Source organism: Pleurodeles waltl, chromosome 11, assembly GCF_031143425.1.
Source record: "Pleurodeles waltl isolate 20211129_DDA chromosome 11, aPleWal1.hap1.20221129, whole genome shotgun sequence".
NCBI classification, from domain to species: Eukaryota; Metazoa; Chordata; class Amphibia; order Caudata; family Salamandridae; genus Pleurodeles; species Pleurodeles waltl.
In genome coordinates this window covers 929,654,982-929,679,258 of record NC_090450.1, presented here as the reverse complement: position 1 = coordinate 929,679,258, position 24,277 = coordinate 929,654,982, and the positions used below count along the sequence as shown (strand labels likewise).

Genomic DNA, 24,277 nt, shown 5'->3' with positions numbered 1-24,277 from the left:
GCAATCAACACTGCACCAGCAACAGAGACAACTGCCCTGATTGTGCCACCCTCTAGGGCCATGCATCCAGCCATTGAAGGCTGAGTGTTCTCATGCAAGCCTAAAACACAAACTCAACATGGCACACTACCTGTGTGCCTATCCACCATACACAGCATTTACTATGGGTAAGACACCCCTCTGGCAGGTCTTACAACCCTAAGGCTGGGTGCTCCATATTATATGTGAGGGCATAGCTGCATGAGCAATATGCCCCCACTGTGTGTTTGCCAAACCTGGGACACAGTGAGTGAACTGAGCACCCATTTTTATACACGTGTTGGACACTGGTCAGCATGAGTTCCCCAGCCACATGGTGGCCACTCTGAACCCAGGGTTGTTTGGTATCAAACGACTTAGAATGATAAATCAAAACTGGTGCCAGTCTTGATTTATCCGTAAATATACCCAGGAGCTACCTTACAGGTACTCCCTCCAAAAGCTAACTATCCTGGCATGGTTGCTGATTGATCCTATCTAGTTGCTGCCTCCAGACAGCCAATATACAAACCTTGGGGGAGGGCCCTGCCTCTCCGGTTTTTAAGACAATGTCCTTCCTGGGTGGAGGAGCTCAACACCCCCTCCTCAGGCATGAGCTTCAAATGGCTTACCACCATTAAAACTAGACCCCTACGCCTGCTGCTAGCAGCAGATAGCATCCCCCTTTGCAAACCTCCACTTTTGGCAGGAGCAAAGATGGGAAACCTAACAAAGCGTAGTAGGAGTGGCCTCGCCTGGCATGCACCACCCTTAAGGTGTTGCCGGCAAAGTTGACCCTCTTTTTCATTTCCCTCCATCTTGAATTGGGAGAAAGTAGCCAATTAGATTTAGGGCAGTGACCCTTTCCACAGGAAGTGGTCACTATAGTGGGTGTAGCCACCCAAAGGTAAGTGTCCCATTGGACACTACCAGGTTCTCCCTAAAACACCCACTAAATTCAATATTTAGTGGGCACCCCAGACCAAGATTTTAGATTTGAAAGGACAAAAAAGACCAGCCCAAAGAAGAACCATGGCCCGAAAACTGTGGACCTGCTGCACAAGAAAAAGGTGCCAACCCTGCCTGCTGCACCCAGGACCTGACAATCGCCGCTGAGGAGGAGCTGGACACTGGACTGATCTCAAGAAACCCAGAGGACCTCCAGGCTTCAACAATCGCCCAAGATATCCTCCAGAGTGGAGGTACCACTCTGCAACCAACAAAGAACCATCAACCCAGTGAGGGTCAATTCACTGATCGGCTGATATCTCCTGCACCGGAAGTCGCAGCTAGACCCGACGGCACACCGACCGCCGCCTGGAAAAACCCTGCAAGTGTGCTAGGTTTGGTGGCACTGTGCCCTACAGTGGCTGAGTCGTGCCAATACCCGGAGTACTGGTCAGCTGACGTCGGACAATAAGAAAACCAGCTCCACCAGAGCTGAAACCGGACCAGGAGGAAGCCTCAGTAGAGGGACTTCAGGAACACCCTGGACCTCCCACCAGAGTGCCCCCATCGTCCTGTAAGCAGCCCTCAAAGAGACTCACCTCCAGCTCCAAAGGACTCCATTGCGCATAGCTTCTGGATCACCAACTTGCTCTGAACCCGGCCGCCCAGCGTCCTGCAACGAGGAACCAGCTGTGCCCCCAAGGTCCTACTCCCCTTGCAAACTCGACACCACAAGGGAATCCCAAGGCACCACCTTTAACCTTGTAACTGCAGACCTTTTCCAAGTGGTCCCTCGCAGTGGCCCTGCGCCAGCTCCAAGGGACTTTCCAATGCTGCTCCTGCTGGAGACAGGAGCCGCCCAAACTTCTCCTGCTGGCACAGCTTGCCTACCGGCAACCTCGACCAACCTGTGGAAGCTGAATTTAGTAAAGCAACTGTTTGACTTTATATGCATTTTTTAAAGTGACTGCCTATTGATTCCTATGATGCGTGATTATGCACAGAAAGACTGCATTTATTAAAAGTTCAGAAAATCATATCTTAATAAGTACTTAACCAATCTTAATGATCTTGGTCTTAAAATGTATATATTATAAATGTATATAAAAAGTATTTTTATAAATTGGTCTTGAGTTATTCCTTTGAGTGTGTGTGGTGCATGATTGATACTGTGAGTACAACAAATGCTTTGTAATTCTCCAAGATTAGCCTAACTGCTCAATCAAGCTATCTCAAAAATTAGAGCATTAAGTGATCTAGTTTTTACCTCTGGAAACCAACGTGTGGTTGCCTGGACCCCCGACACAGTGTGCCTAGTTTTGCACACCACATAGAGGCTAAGCCTCCTACATTTGGAGGATCAGCGGTGGCATAAAGACTTTGTATTTGCTGATACCACTTTGTCAATTTTGTAAGCACATAGATAATGCTCCAAATTGTCTTTAATTAATTATTTTTGATTTTTAATTGACTAAATATATTTTGCAAATTTTTAAAATACTTGTTAGGGACCTGGTTAGGTCCTTACAACTCTAGTAAAAGTTTAAAAAGTCCTTACTTTAGTTGGCCTATCCAAAAAGGGGATTTTAAATTTCTAAAAAAAGGTCCCAACTTTAGTAAAGTGAATATGTCGGATACAGAGGTCATAACCCAGGAGCTCGACCTGGAACCTTATGAGGCATATAGTTATGACCACTTAAGGAAACTCTGCAGACTGTACAAAATTCATACTGGAAAGAGCCCCAAAACAGAGAAACTTAGGTTTCTAGTGGCCCAGTATGAAAGAGAAACCCTCAGATGAAAATGATGATGATGCATCTGTGGTGGGGGACGATCCTGTGGAGAATGGGGATGAGGGTAGCTCCTCTTCACTTAGCAGCTCTAGAGCACCCACAGAGACAGGCCTGGATATTGCCAGGCTGACCAAGAGACTAGCTTTAGAGAAACAGCTCTTGGAAATAGAGAAATAAAGAAAGGAGTTGGGCTTAGGACCCATCTCTGGTGGCAGCATTCAAGTGTTGAAGGAAAAAGCTTTCAACTCCCAAAACGAGCTGTCCCTCCCTTCACTCCCTTCTGCCTTTGAAAGAGCCTGCATTGGGTGGGAAATTGAAAAGAAACATTAGGGCACACTGATGTGGGAGTTATTCTCAGGAAAGTGCAGGGATAGGCTCCTGACACTGAAAGAGGCAGATTCTAAAACCTATAACCTCATTAAGGGTACCCTGATTGAGGGCTTTGGATTTACAACTGAACAGTACAGAATAAAGTTCAGGGAGGCTTGAAAAACCCAGTACCAGACCTGAGAAGACTTTGTGGACTATTTAGTAAAAAAGCTGGGTGGTTGGTTAGCTGGAAACAAGGTACAAGATTATGATGGGCTGTATAACCTGTTCATGAAAGTGCATCTGCTTAGTAACTGTTTCAATAATGGGCTACATCAACATCAAGACTTGGGTCCACTTCCCCCATCAAGAACTGGGGAGGAAGGCAGACCACTGGGTCAAAACAAGGATGACCAAAACTACCACTTGTGGGGGAGACCAAAAGAAACCGGACAACCCCTCCCCTCCTCATAAAGAGTCTTCTGAAGGCCCCCAAAAATCTGCACAGGAGGGTGGACTCAAAGACTTTTCACAGTCCAGGGGTGGGTACAAAGGGAGACACTTTGACCCCAGCAAGGCTTGGTGCAAAGACTGCAAAACTAAAGGGCACCAATCTGGAGACTCTGGCTGTAAAAGCAAGAAAAAATTGCTCTAGTCAACCTGCAGTAAATGCAGTTGCCAGTCTCCAGATGGGGTCAGAGGTGTGGCCTGACCCTGTCAGTGTCCCCACAGAGGCAACATTAGTCACTGAGGGTGGGGTAGACTGATCCTGTGCTGCTTGGCCAAGTAACATTCACAAATACAAGCAGTACCCTTTGATTAATGGGGAGAAAATATAAGCAATGAGGGACACAGGAGCTAGTATCACTATGGTAACTCTGCACCTGGCCCACTGAAATCAGTTCCCGGTAGGGTAGTCTTATCCTGTCACCGATGCTGACAATGAGACAAAGTTCCATCCCATGGCTATGGTAACCTTTGAATTGGGGGTGGGGGGAGGGGGTTGTGTCCTTATCCATCCCTGTAGATTGCCTGCTTGGGAATGACCTGGACCATTCCCCCTGGGCTGAAGTAGAACTGAAGACCCATGCATCAATGCTAGGGATTCCTGAGTGGGCATGTGTCAAGACAAGGGCACAGAGCAAACGTCAGAGCAAAAACGGAGAGCTGGATCCTGAAATAGTGGACCAGCCTCCCAGGAGAAAAGGCAAGAAGACTGGGGGACTAGTTTCAAAACAGATCACAAGACAGGACCCCTCTTCTCAAGATGAGAAGTCACCCACCTTAGAGGGAACTTAGCCTGAAGAGCTTGGGCCTTACCCCCCAGAGCTCTTTAGCCCAGGGGGCCCGACAGGGAAGATCTGTGCCAGGGAAAGATAACCTGTCCCACCTTGAAGTCCTGAAGCAGCAAGCTGCCCAGCCCAGCAGGAGCTAGGAAATGTCAGCGGTACCCACAGGGTCTATTGGGAGGAGGGGCTCCTGTACACTGAGGCCAGAGACCTCAAGCCTGGTTCAACCAGGAGAGTGGTAGTACCCCAGAAGTGCCAATCAGTGCTACTGCCCTCAGGGGCCCACCCCTAGTACCCCATGCCCTGGGTACCTAGGTACCCACTTACTAGGGACTTATAGTGGTAGTTAAGGGTGTATCCAAAAGTGCCAATGCCTCACAACAGTTTTAGGAAAATCGCTCTGGCCCAGAGGACCTGGTTAGCAGGGGCCCTGGGCACCACAATTTCGAGGACACATCAACATGAAGCCAAAAGTGGGGGGACGAACCATGTCAAAAAGAGGCCTTTTCTCACAATATTTTAGAGACTTGTAGCTGCAGATTCCTTACCTTTAGAATACATAACTAAGTCATAACTATAGGAAGCTGCCCTGGTGTGTGGCAGACACCTATGGTATTTACAACTTATACCATGTCCAGGCAACTCCTATTAGTTAGTGAGACAGTGTCTAGGAAGCCAGGGCTCTATAGTGGTAGCTGTGGTGAGCAGCCAAGACTTATCTAGGAGGAGTGTAAAGTACTTGCAATACCACAGTAGTCACACATCAACTTATCTCACATGAAAGGAACTATACAGAATTGCAAAACTTAAGGTACTGTAATCCAGTAACACTGAACTAGATTACTTATAGACAGTCCAACTGGAGGTAAGTACATACCATATATACATGGTAAGAATTAGAAATTAGCATAGAAAAACAGGCATTGGCAAGAAATAGCGTTAAATTTCTAGGGCCCTATAGGGGAGCTAACCCATATGTTAAATAGTGGAATGCGAAGTTAGGTTCCCCACCCAAGAATGAGGAATAGTTAGGAGGTAGCGGGGAGAACTTGGGACCCCCAAAGGTGAGTGCCTAGATGACACCCAACGACCAGGAGAGCAGAGGTAAGTTACCTGGTATTCCCAGAGGCTAACCAGGGGAATTGGAAAAGGAAGACTGCAAAACCAGGACCAGTCCAGAGGACCACAAAGGTGGATTCCAGATGAAGAGGACCTGCAAAAGAAGAGGACAGAGTCTGGTCCAGGCAGGAGTGTCCAGGTGGGGCAGGAGCCTCTATCGACCCTTCTGTGGATGACGATCCGGGTTGACGATGGAAGATAAGGATCAGCTGCTGAGTCCAGGAGCTGAAGAGAGGTCCTTGGAGTTGTGCGGAAGATGTCCCATGCCGGTCGCTGGGTCACAGATGGTAAGTGGTCGGGAGGACCACCAACAAGCCTTGGCAAACCCAAATCTGGACAGAAGAGGATTTGCAGAGAAGAGGACCAGCAAGGTCCAGGGGACTCAACCCATGGACGGGAGTCCGGGCTGACCCTCAGCAGTCGAGAGAGCCAGCAGAAGCAGTTGTAAACCCCTTGCAGCAGGCAACCCACTGGCAGCAGGCACAGTAAGTTTCAGTGAGGCCCAGTCAGCACACCTGGAGAGGTGTCCCACGTTGCTGGAGCAGCAGAGGAGAGACTGTCCTTGCAAGGATAAAGTGCTGGAGACCGGGCCTTTTTGGAGCCTGAAAATCCCTTGGAGAAGGAGTCAACAAGCCTTGGTTTTTGCAAGAGTTGCGGTGCACAGAGAGGGGTTCTGTCCGGGAAGGCGAAGCAAAGGGTCACCGTCTCACAAGTCGGTCAGAAGGCAGAGAGGACCAAGAGGACCACTCAGAACCACTACCTGTGTTAGAGGATCCACACAGTTCCTGTGGAGAGCAGATCCCAGCAGCCGGACGTCAGTGCCTTAGGTGCCTGCAGATGCAGGGGAGTGAATCCTTCACTACAAGGGAGATTCCTTCTTGCTTCTTTGGTGCAGCTGAAGTCTTGCTGACCCCAGAGGATGCGCAGCTGTGGAAATGTTGCAACTGCTGGAAGGAGCCGGAGAAACAATGTTGCAAGGAAAGGTTGTCTTGGGAGTTGCAGGCTTGTTTGGTTCCTGTGAAGTACAGCAGTGGCTCTGGTGGCCAGGAGCAGAACAGGTTGATGCAGAGGAGTCCTGGCGGAGTCTTGCATGCCAAATCTGGGGACTTACCCCAAAGAAGTCCCTAAATAGCACTAACAGGGGGCTTGGTCACTCAGAAGAGTGACCAAGCCATCACTTAGGTTTATTGCAACCAAATCAAAGAAGAGATGGACAGATTTGTTTGTGAGACCACTTTTAACCTTGCCAGCAATGAAATAAGAAAAATCATTGAACGACATTGGGGTTTGTTAGAAGATCACCTAACCAATAAAGGGTTACCGCTATTCTCTTTCAAGAGAGGGAGGAACTTGAGGGAGGCCTTAGTGAGAGCTAAATTACCAGAACCACCTAAAACCAATCTAAATGCTCTGTGGGGTCTCCCAATAGTGGTTGGACACTATAAGTGTGGGAAGTGTTTAGCTTGTAAGTTTAGTTTCAACACCAAGGATTTCATTCATGATAACATTGTGAATAATTTAAATACGTTCACTAATTGTAATATGAAAGATGTTGCTTATGCGATAGGGTGTCCATGCCAACTGTTGTATGTAGGAAAAACCACACAAAAAGTGAAACATAGAATTATCCAACACAGAAGTGGGATTAAATGTGGTAACATTGGAACACCTCTTGTTCAACATTACCAGAGCCTGCAGCATAACAATGATGACATAAAAGGGCAAGTGACTGAATATGTCAGGATGGGACCAAGAGGAGGGGACATTGACACTCTTCTATTCAAGAGGGAGCTCTACTGGATGGACAAGTGTAACACAATTTCATGAGGATTGAACACATTGGAGGATTAGAGACAAGATTCTGCTACATAACAAGATCAAGGACTTTATCACCTTGGGTTGTGATAAGATGTTTGTCTGTGTTATGGTTATAATTACCACTGCTTTTGACTCTATTAAGGGTAACAGAAGGTTCAAATTCATACAATATGAACATATGAACACCTCTTTCGGAGGGATCTAACAACATTTAGTCTAACTGTGAATACAATATTTCAATAAGGGCCGCATTGCCAACTAAAGGACTTTGTTTAGCATTATTTGATAGGGAATACCTAGATGCACTGTGAACAAATTTATGAGAGATCTTTTTGATAAAAATATCTTTAATAATTAACTTGACCATAGGTTAACTATTAGCGGTCACAAACAAATTATTAAGGACCATCACATGAGACTGTAACGGCCTTGATAAAAACACAGTTGGTGTTAAATACAGACAAAACTAAAAGAGACATTCATTAAAATGGTTCAGTATAGAATCAAAACCTGGATTTACATAGAGAGTTATGATCTATCACTACATAATTTTATTTCACTTTTGCCTTCACTGTCTTTTCGGCCCAAGTAAAAGAACTCTTATTTTGTTTATCATAGAAGAGTAAAAGAATAGCCATTACAAAACAGGACTTTCCTTTATTTAATATAGGAATTATCTTTTTTGGCCACTAGAAGGCAGCAGAGGCTAATCTCGTGCACAGTACGTATGGCTGGAGTCCTCATCTATAAATAAAACGTGGTAGGCAGCGGGCGTCTAATGGAGTCACCATGCTACCTTACTACCAGCCAAGTAGGTGGATTGAACTAACAGGTTTGCTGCAATTTATAGCTGGCAGAGACTCATTTATCTGACTCCACTATACTTTGTTTACTTTCTTCCTAAAACTAGAACATTTATCCTGATTAAATCAGGACTACAGATCCTTAACTCTGATATAGGACCCTGCCAACATGTTTTAACAAGCATTTGCAATGCACTAGGGTCTCGCATTTGTCCGAGTTACAGCTATTACCAGTTGTAAACTCCCAACCGGATTTTTCTTACCACAATGAAAGAAAAAAAGAGGACGATCGCTCCTAATGGGTTCGCCTTTCGAGCCCCTGCATTCATGTCCATTGAGATATTTAGCCTTCAAGACTGTTTTCTTGATAGCAATTACTTCTGCCAGGAGGATTGGAGAGCTTCAGGCACTTTCCGTTAAGCCCCCTTTCACTATGTTTTTCCCTGATAAAGTGGTTCTAAAAACCAGGGCTGCTTTTCTGCCGAAAGTTTTCACCCCTTTTCATATAGGGCAGAATATCACTCTTCCTGCTTTTTACCCTCCTCCTCACCCGTCTAAAGAAGAAGAGAGGCTCCATAGGTTGGACCCTAAGAGGGCCCTGAGTTTTTATCTCGAAAGAACTAAAGACTTTCGTTTGGATGAGCAACTGTTTGTTGGATATGCTGGTCAGCAAAAGGGCAGAGCTGTACAGAAAAGAACACTCTCCAGGTGGGTCATCTTGTGTATCAAGATCTGTTACTCTTTGGCGAAAAAGGTCCCTCCTGAAGGTATCAGGGCCCACTCTACTAGGGCTAAATCCGCATCCTCAGCTCTGGCGAGGGGAGTTCCATTGATAGATATATGTAAAGCGGCAACTTGGGCGTCCCTCCATACTTTCGTAAAACATTACTGTTTAGACTCTGAGATGAGGAGGGACGGTCACTTTGCTCGCTCGGTATTGCAAGATTTCTTGGTGTAATCAGGCGGGCACCCACCACTGAGTGCGGTACTGCTTGGGACTCTATTCATAAGGTGAGGAATCCACAGGTAGTTGTATCCATCAGAAGAACAAGTTACTTACCTTCGGTAACGCTTTTTCTGGTGGATACACTGACTACCTGTGGATTCCTCACGGTCCCTCCTGCCTCCCCGTTGCCTGCCTGGTTACACTCTTATCTTGAAGTATTTAGATTAATATTTATTCTTATATTTATATATATATATATATATATATATATATACATATATATATATATATATATATTTGTATGTATATGAATGCGCATATATATTTATATGTATATAGTGATATTTCTCTATATATTTTCGTATATTCATGTATTTCAACTCTCAATAAGAATTGATGGTTTAAATGGTCAAGGTTTTTGTGTGCGTATATCTTTCTATATTATTTATCAATTTTCATGGTCGGTTTACTCCTATGTGCTTTAAGGGCACGAAAAAATGAGGTGAAACTGACGTTAGTACGCCAACGAGGACCTCTTATTGTCACGTTGACGTCAGACGGAGTCACGTGGAGCTGTGCCATTATGACGTCCTCGTCGACGTAGACAGCTAGGAAGAAGACTTTCCGTCGAATGCTGGCGCAAGGATCAAATTCATAAGGTGAGGAATCCACAGGTAGTTGTATCCATCAGAAAAGGACCTTAAACAATTGGCTCATTTTCATGGAATGATCTATGACCTTCCAGAAGCCATTAGGTAACTATAGAGCAATTTTCATGTTTATTTTCAAACCCTATACAGTGCCTCAAGTTTGGTAATAACAAGACAATTAATTATGTATGTATACTTTTTCTCTAGATGGTGATGTAAAAGAGTGGGATTATTGATAACACACCAGGGTACATGAAATGGAAGGCCCATTTGCAAAGTTTTATTGTTAACACGACTAGGATGTGTCTGATAACTATTAAAGAGGGGTGAGTACCTCTTCAAATTGGTTTAGTTTCCAAATTAAGTAGGTACATTTTGTCTCCATCTCTTATGAGGTAGATTAATTATCACACAAAGAAGTAGTGACCTCATGTCAAACATGGATTTGATAATATAACCATATAACATGTTGTACTGTTGAATTAATAGATGCTGACCATATGGAGGGCAAAGTACTGATACACGCTTTCTGTATTGTATTTTAGGTGCTTCCCATTTCAATATTCTGTCCTGATGATGACTTGCCTGAATTAATTTCTTTATTTGGGGTCAAAACGTCGACATTGAATTTGAAAATGTGGATTGGCTTTTGAAAAATTCAGCAGGCTCACAGCACTTATTGTTATAGGTGCTTATCTGAGACCTCATGCTTTTAACCACAGTTTGGTTTTAGTTTAATGTAAATAGCACTGTAACACTTATACTAACACATAATTCACTCACACTATGCAGTTATACAAGAGCACCTTGATGACTTTACTTTAAATTGAGGAATTTGTGGAATGTAAGTTTCCAATAAGTGTGATATGTTATTCACAAACTTCACCGGTACAGAAAGTTCTTTATGGTACAACCACTGTCATGGAAGTTAATTCATATCCTCCCCCGAAGGGACCAAAAATCTTTCTGTTATATTATCCACTTACCCAGGTCCCAAGGTACTGGGTTGCCCCATTTTTCAAGACACCTGTCAGAGGGCATCACTGACATCAGTCACCTGTTTTGATGAACCAGATTCTTCCAGGGGCCTCTGCACATCTTGTATTCAAGATGACAGAATTAAGTGGCCACCTGGAGGAGCTCTGGGAACCACCCCTAGTGTGGTGATGGACATGGGAATGGTCACTCCCCTTTCCTTTGTGTTCTTTTGCGCCAGAGCAGGGACCGGGGGTGCCTGGACTGGTGCAAACTGGATTATGCAAGGAGGTCACCGAATGTGCCATTCAAAGCAAGTCAGTGGTGTGTTGGGGATCCCCCTCGCCAGCATTGTAACACCTATTTCCAATGGTGAGGGTGCTGCATCTCCTCTCCCACAGGAAATCTTTTGTTGTGCCTTCCCTTGCTTGAGCTGGTCAAGCAGCAGAGGATGGCAGAAACCGGTCTGAGAGGCTACAGCAGCGTGGGCTGCCTGCAAACCCTGGAAGACTGGTAAAAGCAATACTGGTGGGGGGGTCCTCTAAGGAGCCCCCAGAGTGCATGGAATCATGCCACCAATAATGGCATTGGTATTTTGGGTATGATTCCGACATGTTTGATACCAAACATGCCCAGGTTCGGAGTTACCATTATGTAGCTGGACACTGTTTCCAGTATATTGGTAAAATGGCTTCCCCACACTGGAACTGGATCTGGGGTTCGTAGGGGTACCTCTGCTCAAGCAGGGATGCCCACACACACAGGAACCTGCACCCTGCCCTTTGGGATTAAAGGGCCTACCATAGGGGTGACTTACAGTGATCTGGTGTAGTGGCTCGCACCGAAAGGGTGCATGCACCTTTTCACATAGGCTGCAATGTCAGGGCTGCAGACATAGTTTGCATGGGCCCCTAAGGGTGGCATAATACATGCTGCAGCCCATGGGGCACCCTTGGTGTGCCAATGCCCTTGGCATAGGTAAGTCACGCTTCTAGCAGGCCTTACAGCCCTAAGGCAGGGTGCACTATATCACAGGTGAGGGCATAGCCGCATGAGCAATATGCCCCTAGAGTGTCTAACTCCATTCTTAGACATTCTAAGTGCAGTGTGGCCATATTAAGTACATGTGCTGGGAGTTTGTCATTACGAACTCCACAGCTACATGGCGGATTCACTGAAGGCTGGGAAATTTGGTATCAAACTTCTCAGCACTAGAAACCCACACTGATGCCAGTGTTGGATTTATTGTACAATGCACCCACACAGCATCTTAGAGATGTTCTCTGTATTTAACCAACACTTTAGTGTAAGGGTGACCAGTCTGTGCTAGCCTGCCACTACAAGACAAGTTTCTGACCCCATGGGGAGAGGGTCTTTGCACACTCTGGAGTCAGGAACAAAGCCTGCTCTGGGTAGAGGTGCTTCACACTTCCCCCCCCTGCAGGAACTGCAACACTTGGCAGTGAGCCTCAAAGGCTCAGGCCTCCTGTTACAGTGCCCCACGGCACTCCAGGTAGTGGAGATGCCCACCACCCGGACGAAGCCCACTTTTGGCAGCAAGTAAGGTGTGAAAATTAGGCAAAACAGGGAGGAGTGACCACTCCAGCTAGGACCACCCCTAAGGTGTCCAGAGCTGAAGTTACCCCCTCCCTGCAGAATCCTCCATCTTGGTTTGGGTGACAGGGAAAAATAGGGCTAGGAATGTGCCCTCTCCCCAATTAGAGGGGGCACAGGAAGGCTGTAGCCACCCTCAGGGACAGTTGCCATTGGCAACTGCCCCATGACACTGGCAACGCCCCTAATTCTAGGATTTAAGGGCGCCCCTGAACCTAGCTCACCAGGTTCTTGGCGACCTCAAGAAGAGAAAAAGAAAGAAGCAAGAAGATGGACTACTAAGCCGACCCCAGGAGAGAAGACTGCAGACACCGCCTGACTTTTCCCCATCCCTACCGGCCTGTCTACAGCTTCAGAAGCCCTGCTACAAAAAGGCGACACATCTTTCAAGACCAGTGACTTCTACAAACCCCCAGAAGACTGCCTGCCCACCAGATGACCAAGAACTCCCGAGAACAGTGGCCCTGTCCACAAGAAAATTAAAGAAGGACTCCAGAACTACCCCGGATCTGCGAGTCCTGCCCACTCTGCACCCGACACCCATGGCCCGAGTCCAGGTGGCCCACCAATCCAGAACAGGTCCTCAGGCGATTCCAACCTTGTGTACACCCTGGGTTGGCCTCTCATGGCCAATACGATGACGCCTGCAGTCTAAATCCAGAGGGCATCCCCTGACCACGAGAGAACCGGACGAAGATACCAGATGCCATATGCCCAAAGGTACCCCTGCACCCGCAGCCCCCTGCCCTTGGGGAATTCAACCAAAGGTCCAGCAATCATCAGCAGGGGCCCTCCTCCTTGTCCAGCCTTTGGTTTTCTGGAACTGAGCCCCTGGATCCAGCCTGCAGCATCTTTGTGACCCCGGGGTCCCCCTATTGAAAAGCACTGGGCGCATGACACTGCATTTCCACAGTGCACCCCACCGCCCCTGTGCCGCTGAGGGTATGTGTTCGGTTCTCACCTAAACCCCTCAGGTCTGCCCTCCGAAGTTGCATTTACTTACCTGCCAGCAGATCTATTTCTGAGTGCCCCCAGTCTCCATAGGATCCCATTCTGAAACCAACACCAACTTTGACCTCTGCACCCGGCCGGCCCCGTGTTGCTGGAGGTGTGTGTTTGGGGTCATTTTGAACCTTGACTAGTGGACATCCTAACCCCTGGAGACTGGAACTGTAAATTGAGTACCTACCCCAAAACTGCACAGTTTTCCTCCCCTGGGACTGTACTGAAAATTGTGCTGCCAACTTTTGAAAGTGAAAAGTGTTAAGTGCCTGTAAACTGTTTTATTTGCCAAACCTAAACAAAGTACATTTGATACAAATGCTTGATACATACTTACAACTGTACTTACCTGCAACGAACATCTTCCCATTCATATTTGCTACATAAAAAACATTGGCCTGGAGTTAGTCATTGAGAGTGTGCCTCATTTCTTGACTGTGAGAGTACAACAAATGCTTTGCACTACCCTCTGATAACTGCTTGGCCTCTATTAAACCCCTGGGGAACACCTGGACTCTGTGCACACTATATCTCATTTTCATATAGTATATACAAAGCCAGCTTCCTACAGCACATACTAGGGTCTTACAAGGGTACACCAGTGTGCCAACTGTGGGGTGTAAAGGGTACCAAAGCAACCACATTTTTTTGCACAATCACTGGGGTACTGGTTAGCAGGATCCTAGGGAAAACAGTCTATACACACTGATAAACAGGCAAAACGTGGGGGTAACCATGCCAAAATGAATTAGCTGAACTACAATAACCTTCTGGCGGTGGGCTACGGACAGATCTTCTCACACTAAAAAATCATGTAGGACCAAGCAGGCAAATTGCCTGTCTCTACGGACCTGTTTGTCCAGGCAGTAATGTCTTGCGAACGTTCGCAAGGGCGGCCACATCACTGCCTGACAGATGTCCAGGACTGGAACACCCCATGCTAACACAGCAGTAGCAGCCTTGCCCCTTGTGGAATGAGCTCTCATGCCCTCAGGAGGCTGCTTTTTGGCCAGCGCGTAGCAGATCACAATGCAGAGAACGACCCAGCACGAAATGGTTCGCTTCTGCACTGCCTGACCTTTCTTTGCTCCCATGCATCCCACAAAGAGTTGCTCATCCACCTGGAACTCTTTTGTGCGGTCAAGGTAGAACGGAAGAACGAGTTACTTACCTTCGGTAACGACTTTTCTGGTGGATACATTAGCTACCTGTGGATTCCTCACCTCATGAATACTCCCATGGCGCCAGCATTCTACGGAAATCTTCTTACTAGTCTCTGCATGTCGACGAGGACGTCACTGTCTTGCACGCGACGCCGTCTGACGTCATACAGGCAATAAGAGGTCCTCGACGACGTGCGGACGTCAGTACCAATCATTTTTTACGTGCATGAGAACAACCAGGCAATGCAATGAAAGAACAAAGCAACATCCATTATATTGTAAAAATACACCACATTGTATGAATAACTGTAAATCTTTTTATGTACATATATATATATATATATATATATATATATATAAAACTCTCTCTTTTAAAATATATACACACACCAAGTATATACATAAAGATATATAGACATATACCCATATATATATAAATATATTATATATATACATCTATTGCACCCTCAAAGACCAAGAGGAGCACACTCAAGGATTACCTGGCAAGACCATAAAGGCAACGGGGAGGCGGGTGGGACCGTGAGGAATCCACAGGTAGCTAATGTATCCACCAGAAAAGTCGTTACCGAAGGTAAGTAACTCGTTCTTCTGATGGATACAACTACCTGTGGATTCCTCACCTCATGAATAGAGTCCCAAAGCAGTACCACGCCCGGCGGTGGGTGCCTAAATGGTCAAACCAAGAAATCCTGCAGCACTGACCGTGCAAAATGGCCGTCCCTTCTAACCTCAGAATCTAAACAGTAATGTTTTGCAAAAGTGTGAAGGGACGACCAAGTTGCGGCCTTGCAGATGTCGACCACAGGAACACCTCTGGCTAAGGCCGAAGTGGCCGACTTAGCTCTGGTGGAATGAGCTCTAATGCCCTCAGGAGGATCCTTCTTTGCCAAAGAGTAACATATTTTAATGCAAAGAACAACCCACCTGGATAGTGTTCTCTTGTGGACTGCCTTTCCTCTCCTCTTGCCCACGTATCCAATAAACAGCTGATCCTCCAGCCTGAAATCCTTTGTTCTATCGATAAAGAAGCTCAACGCTCTCTTTGGGTCCAGACGGTGCAGTCTTTCTTCCTCTTTGGAAGGATGAGGCGGAGGATAGAACGTGGACAAAGTAATTGCCTGAGCCAAATGGAAGGGTGAAACAACCTTCGGGAGGAAAGCAGCCTTGGTCCTCAACACCACCTTATCCCCATAAAAAGTTGTATAAGGGGGTTTTACTGATAAGGCCTGCAACTCACTCACTCTCCTTGCTGATGTTATAGCTATCAGGAAGACTGTTTTTAAAACCAAATACCTCAAGGGGCAAGAATGCATAGGTTCAAAAGGGGACCCCATAAGGAAAGTCAGGACTAAGGACAAATCCCATTGCGGCATAACGAATGGCTTTGGAGGATATTGATTTAGAAGACCTTTCAAGAATCTGATAACAATAGGGGATTTAAATAAAGATGGTTGGTCTGGAAGACATATGAAGGCTGACAAGGCCGATAAATAACCTTTAATGGTAGCCACTGCACAGCCTTTCTGCGCCAGAGATAGAGCAAAAGACAAAACGTCCGATAGATGAGCATGTAAAGGATCAATCTGCCTCTCTCCACACCACGCAACAAATTTAGACCACCTATTAGCGTAGATAGATTTAGTGGAGTGTCGCCTGGCCGCTAATATAACATCCACTACCTCAGGCGGGAGAGAGAAGGAACTCAGGTTGCCCCGTTCAATCTCCAGGCATGTAGGTGCAGACTCTGGAGGTTGGGGTGTAGAACCTGCCCCTGCGACTGTGAGAGGAGGTCTGCCCTGAAAGGGAGACGGAGCGGCGGGCACGTTGAGAGTTGGAGAAGGTCGGAGTACCACACCCTCCTTGGCCAATCCGGAGCTATTAAGATTACTAGAGCCCGGTCTTGGCGAATCTTCCTCAATACTCGAGGAATCAAGGGTATGGGAGGAAACGCGTAAAGCAACTGGCCGCACCAGGTCATTTGAAACGCGTCCCCCAACGCTTCCTGCATCGGATACTGAAGGCTGCAGAACAACGGACAATGCGCGTTCTCTCGAGTGGCGAACAGATCTACCCGAGGAAACCCCCACTTCTGGAAGATTAAACGGACTTGATCTGGATGGAGACGCCACTCGTGGTCTGCCGAGAAGTGGCGACTGAGACTGTCCGCACGCACGTTCAAAACTCCGGCCAGATGGTTTGCTATCAAGCAAATCCGATGGTCCTTTGCCCAGGACCATAGTCGAAGAGCTTCTCTGCAGAGAAGGTACGACCCCACTCCTCCCTGCTTGTTTATGTACCACATCGTGGTAGTATTGTCCGTTAGGACCTGTACCGACTGACCACGAAGGGAAGGGAGGAAGGCCTTGAGAGCCAGACGTACAGCCCGTAACTCTAACAGATTGATGTGAAAAATCTGTTCCTCTGGAGACCAAAGACCTTTGATCTCCAGATCCCCCAGATGAGCTCCCCACCCTAGAGTGGAAGCATCCGTTATGACTGTGGCCACTGGTGGCGACTGCTGGAACGGCTTTCCTTGTGAAAGATTGTTGCTTGCAATCCACCACTTCAAATCCACAGCAGCATCTCTGGAGATCTTGACAGTACCCTCTAGATCCCCTCTGTGTTGAGACCACTGCCTTCGGAGGCACCACTGAAGAGCCCTCATGTGCCAGCGAGCATGCGTGACCAACAGAATGCAGGAGGCAAAAAGACCGAGCAGACGAAGGACCTTGAGGACTGGAACTACCGCTCCATTTCGAAACATTGGAACCAAATCCTGAATATCTTGAATCCGCTGAGGCGGAGGAAAGGCCCGACCCAATGTTGTATCCAGTACTGCCCCTATGAACAGGAGGCGCTGAGAGGGCTCCAGGTGAGATTTGGGCTCGTTCACCGAAAAGCCCAGGTCGAACAACAACTGGGTTGTTGACTGCAGATGACGCAACACAAGCTCCGGGGACTTGGCTTTGATCAACCAATCGTCCAAGTAAGGGAATACTGCTATCCCCTTCCTTCTGAGCTCTGCCGCAACCACCGACATCACCTTCGTGAAGACTCGAGGTGCTGAAGTAAGACCAAACGGAAGGACCGCAAACTGGTAGTGTTGCGATCCCACCACAAACCGGAGATACTTCCTGTGTGACTTGAGTATCGGGATATGAAAGTAAGCATCCTGCAAGTCGACAGACACCATCCAGTCTTCCATGTTCAACGCCAAAAGCACCTGTGCTAGGGTCAGCATCTTGAACTTTTCCTGCTTGAGGAACCAATTCAAGATCCTCAGGTCCAGAATTGGTCTCAAACGACCATCCTTCTTGGGAATCAGGAAATACCTTGAGTAAACTCCTTGACCCCTTTCCTGCTCCGGGACCAACTCCACCGCGCCCTTTAAAAGGAGGACTTCTACCTCCTGTTCTAGCAACAGGAGGTGTTCTTGTGAACAATACGAAGGGCGGGGCGGGATGAGGGGCGGAAACTCCCGAAAGGGAAGGGTGTAGCCTTTTCCCACAACACTGAGAACCCAAGTGTCCGACGTAACAGTCTCCCATTTGGTGAGAAAATGCTGTAATCTTCCCCCTACAGGAGAGGAGTGAGTGGGAAATGGTGGAAGCCTAAGGCTGCTTCCCCTGCTGCACCCCGCCAGAGGATGAGGAAGAGGCAGAGTGCTGCTGAGAGGCTCCCCTGGTGCGGACCCTACCCCTCCCCCTAAAAGATCTATAGGGGTGGGAAGAGGCAGGTTGCTGATATCTTCCCCGAAAGGAAGAGGAGGAAGAGCCACGCCCAAATCCACGAAACCTCCTGAAGAATCTGGAAGAGGCCGTGGAAGAAGGAGCTTGGAGTCCCAACGACTTAGCCGTGGCCCTGCTCTCCTTAAAACGTTCCAAGGCCGAATCAGCCTTAGCCCCAAACAGTTTGTCCCCATCAAACGGGAGATCCAACAATGTGGACTGTACATCTGCCGAAAAGCCCGAGTTACGGAGCCAGGCCTGTCTCCTTTCCACCACAGTTGTGCCCATTGCTCTGGCTACCGAGTCGGTGGTATCCAGTCCCGTCTGGATAATTTGGGTCGCAGCAGCCTGGGCATCAGAGACAAGATCCAAAAGACCCTGGGGAAGCTCTGTAAACGAAGAGGAGATGTCATCCATCAGAGCATGAATATACCTCCCCAGGATACAGGTCGCATTAGTGGCCTTTAACGCCAGACTGCAGGACGAAAAAATCTTCTTCGACTGCGCCTCTAGCTTTTTTGAGTCTCTGTCCCCAGGCACCGTCGGGAAAGAACCAGGCGCTGACTTGGACGAACAGGAGGCCTGCACTACCAAGCTCTCCGGCGTAGGGTGCCTAGATAGGAAACCAGGATCAGTTGGAGCCGTCCGATACCTCCTGGCCACGGCTCTGTGAACTGCTGGGGAAGATGCCGGCCTCTTCCACACCTCTAAAACCGGATCCAGCAGAGCGTCATTAAAAGGTAACAGAGGCTCCGCCGCGGCTGAGGCCGGATGCAACACCTCCGTCAAAAGGTTTTGTTTTGCCTCCACCACCGGCAAAGGCAGGTCCAAAAAACTAGCTGCCTTCCGTACCACTGTATGAAAGGAAGCAGCTTCCTCAGTATATTCCCCCGGGGACGAAAGGTCCCACTCAGGGGAAGTGTCCAGCCCACTGGCCGACTCCAGTCCACGCAGCCCATCACCCGAGTCCTCTAGCTCTCCTTCCTCTAGGGCTCGTTGGTACTCCTGCTCTTCTAGTACCCGGAGAGCACGCCTCCTTGAATGCAGTCGTTGCTCAATCCGCGGAGTCGACAATGCCTCCACCGAAGTCGGAGATCGGCGCCGATCTTCCGAAGCCACCGACGCCGCATCCGGCGCCACGGGTAACTTCGGCGCCGACTGAAGAGCAGCTGAAACAGATGGACCCACCGGAGTCACAGGCCGAAATCTCGACATCGACGGGATGGAAATCCCTGGGGCCAATCCCTCCGAAGCCACCGGAGCGGCCACCGGCGCCGACACTGGCGCCGAGCCCACGTTCCCAAACGGGAGAAAGGGCATAAAGGGTGCCGGCCGAAGAGGCGCAGGATCACCCAAAGAAAAGGCCAAAGGCCCAGCCGGAGCACCCCCTGGAGCCATCTGTTGGAAGATGGCATACATCGCATTCAAGAATGCGGAACTATCGGCTCCAGGGGTGGGAAAAGCCGGATACTGGGGTGCCTGTCTCGGAGGCGACCCCGACTCCGGCCTCGGCGTCTGCGCCGGAGAAAACACTTGAGGCTCCAATACCTCAATCACCGACGCCTGTCCAGGCGAAGTTGGTGACGCCGGAGAGGGCAACGGCGTCGAAGGATGCGGCGTCACCGTGGGGCTGACCTCCCATGTCTTTCGGCGCCGATCCGGAGACCTGGAACGAGCCTCCCTTGAATGACGCCGAGATTCTCTACGGCGCCGGGAGTCTCGATGACGCCGATGTTTTGGAGAAGACTTCTTGTGATGCTTCTCCTTTGACTTGGCCATAAACAGCTTCGCCTCACGTTCTTTAAGGGCCTTCGGATTCATGTGCTGACATGAATCACAAGTCGAGACGTCGTGGTCGGAGCTCAAACACCAAAGGCAATCGGAATGAGGATCCGTCACCGACATCTTGCCTCCACACTCACGACAAGGCTTAAATCCAGACTTTCTCTGCGACATTATTTCCACGGAGAAAGAGTACGCAGCAAGATATACACTGTAACCGCAAGAGTAACAGTTGCTCCCTCGAAGATAACCGTTTCGAATGCACGGAAAAAAGGGAACTGACGTCCGCACGTCGTCGAGGACCTCTTATTGCCTGTATGACGTCAGACGGCGTCGCGTGCGAGACAGTGACGTCCTCGTCGACGTGCAGAGACTAGTAAGAAGATTTCCGTAGAATGCTGGCGCCATGGGAGTATTCATGAGGTGAGGAATCCACAGGTAGTTGTATCCATCAGAAACACTCTTTCTGGGTCCGGCTGGTGGAGTCGCCTCTCTTCCTTAGAGGGATGCAGTGGAGTAAAGAAGGTGGGCAGGGAGATGTTCTGGCCAAGGTGAATTGGGGTCACCACCTTGGGGAGTAAAGAGGCACGAGTTCTAAGTACCACCTTGTCTGGGAACATGGTGAGATATGGTGGCTTAAATGAGAGAACCCGAATCTCACTCATCCTCCTGGCAGATGTTATTGCCACTAAGAAGGCTGTCTTGATGGTGAGCAGCAGGAGGGGACAGTTGTGCAGCGGCTCAAAGGGAGCACACATGAGAAAAGTGAGGACCATATTTAAGTCCCACTGAGTCATGACAAAGGGAGGGTACATATGTACATGCCCTCTAAGAAATCTATGTACAATAGGAGATTTGAATACCAAAGGCTGATCGGGCAGCCGGAAGAACGTTGATAAGGAGGAAAGATACCCTTTGAGTGCCCAATTCAGAACCCTGCTGGGCAAGGGATAAGACAAAGAGAAGAATATCAGAGACAGAAGCAATAGATCTTTCTGTACAATAATATACAAAGTGTTTCCAAGGGGCAGGCGTATACCATCTTGGTGGAGGGGCACTTGGGTGCCAAAATAACTTTGTAGACTTCGGGAGGAAGGTCGAAGGCTGTCAAATGCCGCCATTCAATCTCCATGCATGCACAGTTGACAGGTTCGGGTGGAGAACCTCCCCCTGCTGCTGCTGAAGATCTTCCTGAAGGAGCAGCCTGATTGGGGGATTGATGTTCATTTTCAGAAGCTCGGTATACCAAACTCTCCATACCCAGTCTGGAGCAACCAGGATTACTTGGGCCCGGTCGTTTTTGATCTTCTTGAGAACGCTGGGCAGAGGTGGTATGGGCAGAAAGGCGTACAGGAGGCCTGAGCTCCCCTTGTGACGAAAAGTGTTAAAGAGCGAATGCCACCTTGGAAATTCTAATCTGCAATACTGCTGACATTGCACGTTCTGTTCGGCGTTGATCAGATATAACCAAGGCCACCTCAGAAAGGAGACACCACTTGTGATCTGCTAGGCATCAAAGGCGGATTTTGTCTGCCCTGCCGGTCAGGTGTTGAACCATGAGGGTTATTTCCTGCTGTTCTAGCCATGTCAGAGACACAACGCCTTTTGACAATGCGTTAACGACCCCAAATCGCCCTGCTTGTTGTAGTACCACATTGCAGTGGTGTTGTCTAAGAACGCCAGCACTGTCTTCCCTTTGACAAGAAGAAGAAATGCCTTTAATACCAGTTGGATCACCTGGAGCTCCAGTAAGTTGATATGGATTCCGGATTCAGCTGGAGACCATAGGCCTCTAATCTCCGCCTCTCCCAGGATGTCCGCCCCATCCCAGAAGTGATGCATTTGTCACTACTGTAAAATCTGGTTGGTGAAGGGAGAGGAGCCTGCCTCTGACCCAACTGCGGTTCATTAATCAACACTGCAGATCTTTTGCAGTTCCCTCTGAGATCTGAACCATGTCAGCGGGAATTCCCTGATTTTCTGCCCACTGGAACCTCAGGTCCCACTGCAGAGCCCTCATATGCCATCTAGCATGTTTTAGTAACAGGATGCAGTAGGCCATGAGGCCCAGCAGCCTCAGAGTCTGTCCCACCGAAATCCAGGATAGATGCCGAAACATCGGGATTGTAACCTGAATATCCTGGACTCGCTGCTCTTGAGGATAGGCCCGCACCTGTACTGTGTCCAGAACAGCTCCAATGAAAGGGAGTGTCTGAGAGGGAGTCAGGTGTGACTTCTGCACATTTAGAGTGAACCCTAGTGAATGCATGAGGTTCGCCATAGTCTCAAGTTGGGTGACAACACCTTGGGGAGAAGGAGCCTTCAACAGCCAGTCATTGAGGTAGGGAAAAACTGAAACCCCTAGCCTGCACAGATGAGCTGCGACCACCGCCATCATCCTGGTGAACACCCGAGGGGGGCTGTTGAGGCCGAAGGGGAGCACGGTAAAATGAAAGTGCTTGTGGCCCACCTTGAACCACAGGTAACGCCTGTTAGCAGGCAGGATAGGGATATGACAACACGCATCCTTGCAAGTCCAACGCTACCATCCAGTCTTCTTGGTCTAGGGCAGACAAGACCTGAGCAAGAGTGAGCATATTGAATTTCTCCTTTTTGAGGAAGAGATTATGTCCCACAAATACAGAGTAGGGTGAGGGCCGTTGTTCTTTTTGGGTATCAGAAAGTAGCGGGAATAACAACTACTGCCTACTTCTGATATCAGGACCTTTTCTATGGCTACCTTGGCCAAGAGTGCCGCAACTTCCTTGTGAAGCAAAACCAAATGATCCTCCATCAGTAGTTCTTTTGAGGGAGGTACTGGGGAAGGGAAAGACTGGAAGGGGAGGGAATAGCCCTTCTGTATGATATGCAAGAGCCATTTGTCCAATGTTATGGACCGCCAGTGAGGGAGATGAAATTGAATCATCTATCCAACTGGACGTACATGGTCTTGCAGGGTAGGGCTTGGATGCTGTGGAGGCGAGGAGCTGGGTAGTGGACAACTTCTGGCCAGACCCTCTGGGTTTGAAGGCACCCCGACCGTGTCCCAGCACAGGATCTTGTCCTGGCAGAGGACAGTGACTGGTCTGTGGATGTCGTGGTGCCAATCCCTTTCCGAAACCTCAAAAGGGGTGCTAGACATACTATTAGCGAGGGGTCGCTGAGAGGCCCAAGACTTGGCCGTAGCCCGGGCCTCCTTAAAGCGCTTGAGCACCGAGTCTGCCTTTTCGCCTAAAAGGTGGGTCCCACTGAAGGGCATATAAATGAGATTTGCCCGGACAACCCCCCCGAAAAGCCAGAGGTACATAGCCAGGAGTGGCATCGAAGGGCCACTGTTGAGGAAATCGTCCTACCCAGCAAGTCTATTGTGTCCAAACCATACCTGATGATATACTTGACTGCATCTTTCCCATCTTTGACTGCCTGTGAGAGAGTGGCCCTCATGTCCTCAGAGTCCTGAGGCATCACCTGTGCCACCGTAGCCCATAAAGTATGGGAAAAACAGCCCAATAGGCATGAGTTGTTTACCAACCTCTATGCCAGGCTGGAGGTAGAAAACATCTTCTTCCGCAATTGGTCCAGCCTCTTAGATTCCCTATCCAGGGGGGCAGAAGGGAAGGCCTCATGGGAAGTGGAGGCTGTAGCAAGCTGGCCTGGTATGTGGTGAGCACCTATGGTGTTACTACCTTACACCAAGTCCAGGTATCCCCTATTAGTGAAGTATAGGCAGTGTCTAGGAAGCCAGGGCTCTCTAGAGGTAGCTGTGGATGAGCTACCAAGACTTATCTAGAGAACATGCAAAGCTTATGCAATACCACTATAGTCACACAGCACTATCACACATGAAAGAACCACATAGTGTTACAAGAGTAAAGGTACTTTATTAGGGTAACACAAGTACTAGAATACTGATAGGCTGCCCCCCAACTGGAGGTAAGTAAACACACTATTATATACACATTAGCAATCATTAAATAGCACAAAAAGCAATTAGCATTGGCAAAAGCAACAGAAAATAGTTTAGGCCCTAGGGGAGAACCAAACCATATACTATATAAGTGGGATGCAAGATACAGTCCCATACCCAAGAATGTGGAATTGTTAGAGGGAAGCTGGAGGAACTAGGAACCTCAAGAGGTGTGTTCCAGAGTGACCCCCAGTGACCAAGACATCAGAGGTAAGTACCTGGTTTTCCCCAAACCCGACAGGAGGAGTTTGAAAAAGGATTGTGCAAGACCCAAACAAGACTGAAAGAACCCAAAGGTGGATTCTGGCAGAAAAGGACCTGCAAAGGAAGAG

The 24,277-nt window shown here is 48.3% G+C and overlaps 1 protein-coding gene across 1 annotated transcript in view; it reads right to left on the bottom strand.

Annotated features, from left to right (window-relative positions):
• The window catches only part of DNAH10 (dynein axonemal heavy chain 10), a 1,282,131-nt gene that overhangs the window by 609,504 nt on the left and 648,350 nt on the right, over positions 1-24,277 (bottom strand). The gene's annotated exons all lie outside the window — the stretch shown is intronic.